The 9,680-nt window shown below is 29.9% G+C and overlaps 1 long non-coding RNA gene across 1 annotated transcript; it reads left to right on the top strand.

Moving 5' to 3' along the window:
- Positions 1-776: 776 nt before the first annotated feature.
- On the top strand, positions 777-5,213 carry LOC145270492 (uncharacterized). The gene is made up of 2 exons (XR_013865396.1): positions 777-877; positions 4,616-5,213. It is a non-coding gene; the product is annotated as an uncharacterized LOC145270492 (long non-coding RNA).
- The last annotated feature ends 4,467 nt before the right edge of the window (positions 5,214-9,680 follow it).

Consider the following 9,680-nt stretch of genomic DNA (forward strand, 5'->3'; position numbering starts at 1 on the left):
TATTTTAATTATTTTGAATGCAACTAATATATTTTTTATTACAAAATATTTTTCTACTTCATTTTTTGTTGCGGTGAAAAGTGAAGATACAGAAGAAAATAATTAAAACTAATTATTGCTGTATATTTAAAAAAAATAAAAAAAAGAAAAAAGAAAAAAAACGGAAGCAGTTTCATTTCGTTTCGTTTCCGTAGGTTAGCATTTCATGTTTTTGTTGTTATTTCAAGTTCTGCTTTTTGCTACAACTTTGAGACGAACTATATTACCTTTTATTTTACTAATTATCTTTGAAATAGTAACAGAAAACTAGTATTTATTTTACAAGGATTTTTTTGGTTTTACAAGGAATGTATTTAACTTCTTAATTTAGATGAATTTGTCAGTTTCTTCCAACGTGATAACAGTTTTCATTATAACTTTTTTTTCACCTGTAATTTTTTACATTTAATCTCTTTAATTAATTTTTCCTCGTATAGATTAACTTTAGATTAATCTTTTAAACACAATCAAGAAATAATCGGAAATATATATTAAAAGAAATAAATAAATAAAAATACGAAAAGGCGGCTTTAAAAACAACGAATTAGAGAATTAATTTAAAAAAAATGAAACTTGTAATCTGTTGTCTCATGTAAATATTAAAATGTTAAATAAAATAAAACTAATCTTATCCGTGATATTCACCAAATTGATCGGTTCTATTTCGAAATGATTTTATTTTTTTTATTTTTCCTCTTCAGTTTTGTTTTCTGCGAACTTGCTCTTCCGTTCGTCATCTTGAATGTTAACTTGAGCTTGTAAGTCAATCACATTTGAAAAATACTTTCCTGTATAAAATCAGATAAAGTTAATCGACAGCAGATTATAAAACAAAAATGTAAGTATTACTACATGGAACACGTATGTGTATTTTTTATTTTCACCTTTTTTTTTTTTATCGGATTATCATCGAATGGTCACTAATCTATCAGATTTTGTTTTTTCAATACTGACTTAAACATAAAAAACGGTCAATACGTAATTCATTATGTTCTCAGTGGTGGCCAGTTCTGTATTCGCTTTCACGTACAGAATTGATAACATTTTTATTGAATTTTGTTCTTTAATTTCCCTGTTTCTAAATTTTAATATGTTTTTAACTGTTTCACAAGTCACAAAAAAATCAGATTTTGATCTCACTACTGACTTAAACAAACAAAAAAAAAGGCCAATTTCTAAAATCTTTAAAAATTACAAATATTCTTTACAATGACGACTTTATTATTGTCATGGTACGGTACTGTACTAATATTTATTTTTAAATACATATACATATAAGCCTATCATCTATAAATCTAAAAATGTCATTATCTGCCTCTTTTTCCCTAATTTAATAAAAACCCAACAACATAGGATGGTCGTGCGACATTGATGAGCTTTCAACCTTTGAAAATTATTTTGGCTCAAACAAAACGATTCCAGTTTATTGCACCTACGGAGTAACTCCTATCATCTACTTCTACCAGGAATTTTCATTGTCTTGACTAGAGGTCCACACAAACAATGTCCTTCCCTTTCATGTACCATCTCATCTGCATATTACTAAGTTTATGAGATAAAAATTAAATTTGTTTTTAACAAAGATCATATCAGATTATAGATCATTTGTGACAGAATTTTTTTTATAAATCAACAATAATATGACGTCATACCAATGAAAGCTCTGACGTCTCACAGAAGTTCCAGTCGAGATATTATCGATTTGACTTTGCCTAGGTCTGGCTGTAAACCCCGTTCATTTACTTCGACCTCCAGATACTTCTAAACATCACATTGCATAGCTTTCAGCCTGAAGTTGTACTCATGTAAACTGGCTAGTAGTACCCTATCTAAGTGATCTAAGTGACTTTCCATCATATCTTAGAATATTAAAATATCATCCGAATATGGTAATGCATAATGTTTCTGTCCCTCTAGAACTATGGACATTAATTCCTGGGAGATCATGAGGGCGTTTGCGAGACCAAATGGTATCAAGTTAAAGTGAAATAAACACCAGTAGCATGTGAATGAATTTTCCTCTTTATCGTTCTTATTTAATGTAACTTGAGAGTAACCTTGACTTCAGATCTAAGTTTACAAAGTATTTGGCCGACCCAAACAAGGCTAATATGTTATTAATGACAGGTAACGCTCAGGTAAACTTCTTCATGACTTTATTTAAAGCCTTAAAATCTATGCAAAATCTTTTACTACCATCCTTCTTTTCTACTTACACTATCAAAAAACTCCATGGACTATTCGATCTTTCAATTACATCTGCATCATTTCATCTAATTCAAAGTACCTCCTCAGCCCATTTTTCTGAAGCTTTAATCGATCAAGCCCTTCTATTATTAATGGGGACTCATTTGCTGTTCTTAAATTTTAATGCTGCTCCATTATAATAATGGCATACTACTGATGAAAGAACAAGATAACAATACAAGTCAAAACCAATTTTTGTTAATAAAATGAAAAAGTGAGCAAAATATTAAGTATAAAAAGTTTTAAACAAAAAACACAAAAATATGTGATTCTATTTTGTTAAAACCTTGAAAAACTTTAATGAAAATAAACAAAAATTATTTTAGAATTTAATGTATAATGATTTCCCATTTTGAGCCATTCCAGCGTTTTAGGGCAGTTGACTGATTTTTTTTCTATGATAGATAAATCCTGGGCGTTTATTTAAGGCGATTAGGTGTGGTTTTTATGAGCTATTATGAAATTATGTGGAGGTTACCCCTCTGACGTTGGGTTAATGATAGAGCTAAGGGAAATTATGTGTGAACATCCTGAATATTTGATAGAAACAAAAACAATTTTAGAATTTAGAGTAGAGGTTGTTTTCACATGAATTTAATCTAAGATGTTTCACCATTTAAGACCATTCTAGCGTTCTAGGACAGGTCACCAATTTAATTTTTTATGGGAGATAAATTATTTACACTTTTCTTTAAGGAAAAATCTTTTTTTAAGTTTATATGTAGCTTACCGAAGAATTTTGTGACCTTACTCTAACAGAAAATGCAACGTTTGGAAAAGTATTAATATTTTTATTCAACCTATTAATATATTGTTAAAAGTATTTATATATTTAAAAAGTAAATTTTTGTTAAAGCTTTTTATATATTTAAAAAAACTTTTTGTTAAAACTATTTATATATTTAAAAATAATTTTTTGTTAAAGCTATTTATATATTTAAAAATATTTTTTTGTTAAAGCTATTTATATATTTAAAAAACTTTTTGTTAAAGCTATTTATATATTTAAAAAAAACTTTTTGTTAAAGCTATTTATATATTTAAAAATAATAACTTTTTGTTAAAGCTGACAAATTGTTCACATTATTATTTATAAATTCATTAAAAAAACAAAAACGGTGGTATTTTGACGAGTTAATATGCTTCAGTTTGTAAACTATGACTATTTTACCGGAAGACCCTTGGAATCTTTGATTATCCAAAGGGCTTTATCGTTCATGTGCATTGCTACGAATAAAAATACATATCAAAATAAGGTGCAAAATATAACAAAACATTCCGCCAGAGAGCTAGACACAATATATTATTCAAGAGTGATTCGACTCTACAGAAACATGTCATGCATGCCAATCCACGTATGGAAAAATGATGATTATTAGATATGAGGAAAGATTTAAGAATCTGTTAGGGTGGAAATATATATGAATGGAAAAAGGAAACCAGCTACCTCTATGAGATGAAAATGGCATGAAGTAAAAATTATAGATGGAGAAAAACAATGAAGAATAAGCTTAAAGAAAAGCGCATATTCTGGGTGATGATCAACTAGTAAGCATACCTAGTATAGTATTTAACATGATGTAGGAACCATTAATAACACACACACACACACACACATATATATATATATATATATAAAGTATATGTAGTAAAAACTATCTAGACGTCCATAATTATATCTACATATATGATATGTACTAATGAATATTGATAACATCTAGAAACAAAATATTTCCTCAAATTCATACAAGGATTGTCTGCTAGGACCCGTGGTGCTATGATATGTTGCTATAGTTAGAGTACTTGGTAAAATTTAGTTGTAGGTTACATACTCCTGAACGTTGAAGTGTCAATCCTCAGTGAGATTGAAAATAGAATTAAAAATTAATTAGGAATTTTTACCCAGTCATCGCTACTAATACGAGAGCGTGCTAATCTCATCTATTAAATAAAAGGTTCCATTCAGAATTTTGTACAGACTTTAGTTCAAGTTCGACAAAATATGCCTGAATTAGATCGGAGGTGAAATAGAATCAGTAACAGAACTGTGAAAATAACACCCAAGATGAGAACAATATTCCGAAAAATGCAAATAATATGAATAATCAATCCTCATCTCTTAAATGAAAAACGTAACTATTTTTAGTTAAATACTTTAAAATAAAAACACATTAATTTAGTTAACAAACCAGTATTAAATAAAGCTAAACTCATTTCTTAAACAATTTCATTAATGATAGATGTTTCGAATATTTTAAATAAAATCAACATGATTAATTAAATTTTACAACATAATACGTACTTTTTCAAATTTATTTTATACTTTCAGAATTTGCAACACTGAAAAGAAATTCATCAATGGATAAGAAGCACCTTTCTTCATTAGTGATTTAAAAATCGTTAAAATTATTATAAATTTCATCATATAAAATTTCCAAAGTTAAAATTCATTAGCGTGTCTATCATCATACACTTCATTGCATGTATTTTTTCTGGAATAATGCAAGGAAACATGAGAGCCAAACAACATACTTGTGAACTTTGTGGTTTTTCTTTTGTATGGCAGTCGGATTTGTTGCGTCATATACTAACACATACGGGAGAGAAACCATATACTTGTGAAGTATGTGGTTCTTTTTTTGCACTTAAGTCAACTCTGCTGAGTCATATGAAAACACATACGGGAGAGAAACCACATTCTTGTGAAGTATGTGGTTCTTCTTTTGCACGAAAGTCAAGTTTGTTGAGTCATGGGAAAACACATACGGGAGAAAAACCACATTCTTGTGAAGTATGTGGTTCTTCTTTTCCATGGAAATCAAGTTTGTTGAGTCATAAAAAAACACATACGGGTGAGAAACCACATTCTTGTATAGTATGTGGGTCTTCTTTTGCACACAAGTCAACTTTGTTGAGTCATATAAAAACACATACGGGAGAGAAACCACATTCTTGTAAAGTATGTGGTTCTTCTTTCGCAGAGAAGTCACATTTGTTGAGTCATAGTAAAACACATACGGAAGAGAAACCACATTCTTGTGAAGTATGTGATTCTTCTTTTGCACAGAAGTCAAGTTTGTTGCGCCATATGAAAACACACACTAGAGAGAAACCACATTCTTGTGAAGTATGTGGTTCTTTTGTACAGAAATCAAATTTGTTCAGACATATGAAAACACATACGGGAGAGAAACCACATTCTTGTAAAGTATGTGGTTCTTCATTTAAATGGAAGTCAGTTTTGTTGCATCATATGAAAATACATACGGAGCATCCATAATGATGCTGAACAGAGCAGAGAAGAGGAAAATAACAAAATACTAAAGACTTATGTACAACCTGGAACAATATCTGATGATCTTCCAAAACCAATACCTTAAAATGGTATACAAGCCTCAAAAACAAGAGGCAGCAGAGCAACGTCTGTCAGAAAACTGGCCAATAATTTTGCATAAGACTTTCTCACAAATGTGATAGGATCAGAAAACAAATCCACTGCAGAAATCACACAAAATAATATTTAAAAATACTCCACACATTGTATTTCAAAAATTGGAAAATGTGCCAAACAATAGCATGACAACTATTTTCTATATTTAGTCACCCATGTCTCTATAAATAAGGAAGACTATATAAGTAAGGATGACTTTATAGATTGGCTTTAAAAAGGATTTCTTCGCTTTGGTTAGAACCGAATTATAATGACTGCTCACATAAAAACTTGATTACCACTGCTTTTAAGATAGAAAAAAGCTGGAATGTTTTTAAAAATTTCTATGTCAGTCATTATACGAGCAACTGAAATTTAAAAAAAGAATTAAAATAACTGACAAATATATTTGGTGAAATGATTTCTCGGTTGAAATGTATGAGAATTAATTTCTCGATTGAAATGGCATTAAATTAAAAAAGAGACAAACAAAAATCTGAAGGTTTTTGAATAGAAAGAAAGATTTGTTGTGTCATATGCAAAAATATATGGCATACAAATAATGGAACCTTACAATATCTATGTATCTCATATAGAGTTCAATTGTGGGCCATAGGTAGGGAGTCCCTTGATTTCTGAGAAGTTTGAAGAAAATTGAAACAAGAGAAAAAACTATATGAAATCTACAAGCTAGCCTCATGACAAATCCTTTAAATTATTTTTAACACAATGCCTAGAACACCAAATATTTGCAACGAACCAATAACAGAGATAAAAACTGTCTATAAATTTGCCCTTGGATATGAATTCATATCGTAATAAAATCACGTGTAAGTTCCAAAAGGATCTCTTCAAACTAAAGTATATGGTTTAACTAACAATTTATCAGGTCAATTCGACATTCTGTTGTGAAAACTTCTCACTGACAAACTCAAAACTCTCTTGTCAAAACATCCAAATTCAAAACACGACAGTATTTCAAGTTGACTTACATGCAACTACACACATAGCAAACCTTGTTCTAACTCGTCCTCTGTTTACATTTTTTATTCACCTTTATCATTTGCATAAGAATGTGACAGTCTACGTCGCTTAAGTGACCATCTAACATAAAACCCATTGGAGAACTGTTTTATTCTTTTTTTCTGTTTTTCTTACAAGACCTTTTGAAGCATGCACACATGCATGCCCACAGGTATATTTCGATTTTTATGACAAAGTAAAATAAGAAAAACCGAAAATCCATATTTTTTTAATGTGTGTGGTTTTTCTTATGAGACAATAATATGATCCTTTTATTATGTTAATAATTTCTTTAAATAAACAACGATTTTATTCTCAAAGTTTCATGGTATTATGAAATTAACAAGCAATCTCCTGTTGTATGCATATCCCTGTCAGAGGAAATTATGGCATTAAGTTTTCACAAATCTTGCAGGGAGGTTGCAGCGTCCTTTTACATATAACGTATGTTATTCCTAAATAGTCACTGATCTGTTACTGACCAGGTTCAACGTTGCTTAATTATTATATAATTAGAACTTGTGTGCGACGTGATTATGACATGTATGTGTCGATTGCTCTAGAATGAATTTGAAGATGTGCTAAGAATGTGAGTCAAAAGTTTTCAAAAGAATGATTATATAGGATGAAACCTGGGTCTATCACTGCAATTCAGACCAAAGCCCAGTTAATGCATTGAAAGCAGAGACAACATACAACAATTTAATTATTTTTCAAAATCTGCATTTGTTCACGTGCCTCACAGATTGGGAAATTCATACATAAGTACTATGCTAAGTTGTTTATTCTGAAATACTCAAATATAGCACGCTCACCAAACACACAAAAAGAAATGTAATCACCTTAATAAACTCCTTGGTAATAATTTTGTGGTGGGATGTGATTCATCATGATATATAGTTAATATATAGTTAAAACCTTTTGCACAAACAACATACAACAATTTAATTCTATTCAAAAATCTGCATTTGTTCAAATGCCGCACAGAGTTGCATATTCATTTTATAATTCGAATCTATCTTTCCGAAAATTGAATAAATGCTGAAATACAAAAATCACACATTCAAAGGTTTACCTGCGAGCAGATCATTCTAGGACAAACACTACATTGAAATAATACCACGAAAGTCTGATTTGTTCATATGCTTTCTATGGCTTAAGTTAGACACAAGGTCAATTAATATCCAAAGCTTCATTCAAGTTTCTCTCACTGTCTAAAGCAGTTTTTTTTTCGTGCAACCGGTAGGGAGCAACTGCAGTTTTAGTCTTTAATCTACGCTTAGCCACACATAAGACGTAGAAATGACGGAACATGTGGCCATGATTATCTAAAAGAATAAATACATTTAATCGAAATGAAATGACAAATTCTATTAAAATAATGTTACAGATGTATTCCTATCTTCTAGTTAATTTTTTAACTAGATATGTTTCTTCTCTTAATACAATTATTTGTTTTGATTTTCTAAGTATTATATATATATACATATATGTGTGTGTCTATATATATGTGTGTATATATATGTATATATAATATATATATGTGCATATATATGTGTATATATGTGCATATATATGTATATGTGTATATTTGTGCTTATAGATATATGTATATATTGATATATGTATATATATATGTGTGCATATATATATATATATGTTCTAAATCAGAGAGATTTGGATTTTTAATTGCACAAACAATCTGTAGATAATGGTGATTGTGGCAACGTTAAGCGGGAGACCAGTACTCGCATTAAGCTGGTCTGCAGTTTAACTTGTTGCTGGCTATCTTGCTCTTGCTTGTTGCTGAATCTCAACATTTTGAACCGAGAGAGAGAGAGTGATTTAACTGTTGTACAAAGCTAAAACTCTATAACATCATCTTTGTAAAGATACTCCCTCAGGTATTTGTCCATAAAAATAGTCCTCGGGCAATGGAAAAGTTGTGATGCGTGTAGGCTTGAAATGCTGGAAGTATGTAATAATTGATCTGCCATGATTATATGTATCTCTGTGTGTATGTATGTATGCATATATATATATATATGTGCGTATGTATGTTTATATATGTACATGTGTAGGTATATGTATGTGTAGCTATGTGTTTATATATATGTTTGTGTGTTTGTATATATGTATATATATGTGTGTGTATGTATTTGTATACATGCATATGTGTATGTATGTGTATAAATGCATATATATGTATGTATATGCATATGTAGCTAAATGTATGTGTACGTGTATATATGTGTACATATTTGTATGTGTATATGTATGTTTGTATTTGTATATGTGTGTATGTATGTGTATGTATATATGTATGCATGTGTGTATGCATATGTATTTATGTGTATTATGTATTGTGTATGTATATATGTGTGTATGTTTATAAATATATGTGTGTATGTGTATATATGTACGTGTATGTATATATATATATATATATATATATATATATATATATATGTATACCAATGACCGTCTTCTGTGTCATGTCTGCTTGAGCGTGTGAATTCGCAGGTAGGACTAAAAAAAGTAATTTTTGAGCTCATGGAGTGTCTGGTGGTGGGGCACCTGTCTGACAAGACGTGTCAATCATCATATATATAGGTTGTCCACAAAGTCTGGCTACATTATGTAACCAGACTTTGTGGACACCCTGTAGATGATGTAGTCAGACTTTGTGGACACCCTGTAGATTATGTAGCCAGACTTTGTGGGCACCGTGTGGATTATGCAGCCAGACTTTGTGGACACCCTGTATATATGAATGGAAGTGTATAAAAAAGAATACGAAAAGTATAAAAGCTTATAACTTTTCTTTATTCGTTTTCAATTGGTGACATGCAGGAATACAAAATAATATTGTGAAAAAATTTTTTAAAATATTTTACAAGTACATATTTTCGACCGATCCTTCAGTCTTCATCAGTGTAGT

This window comes from Euprymna scolopes, chromosome 46 (assembly GCF_053919585.1).
Source record: "Euprymna scolopes isolate OS-2025 chromosome 46, ASM5391958v1, whole genome shotgun sequence".
Classification (NCBI taxonomy): domain Eukaryota; kingdom Metazoa; phylum Mollusca; class Cephalopoda; order Sepiida; family Sepiolidae; genus Euprymna; species Euprymna scolopes.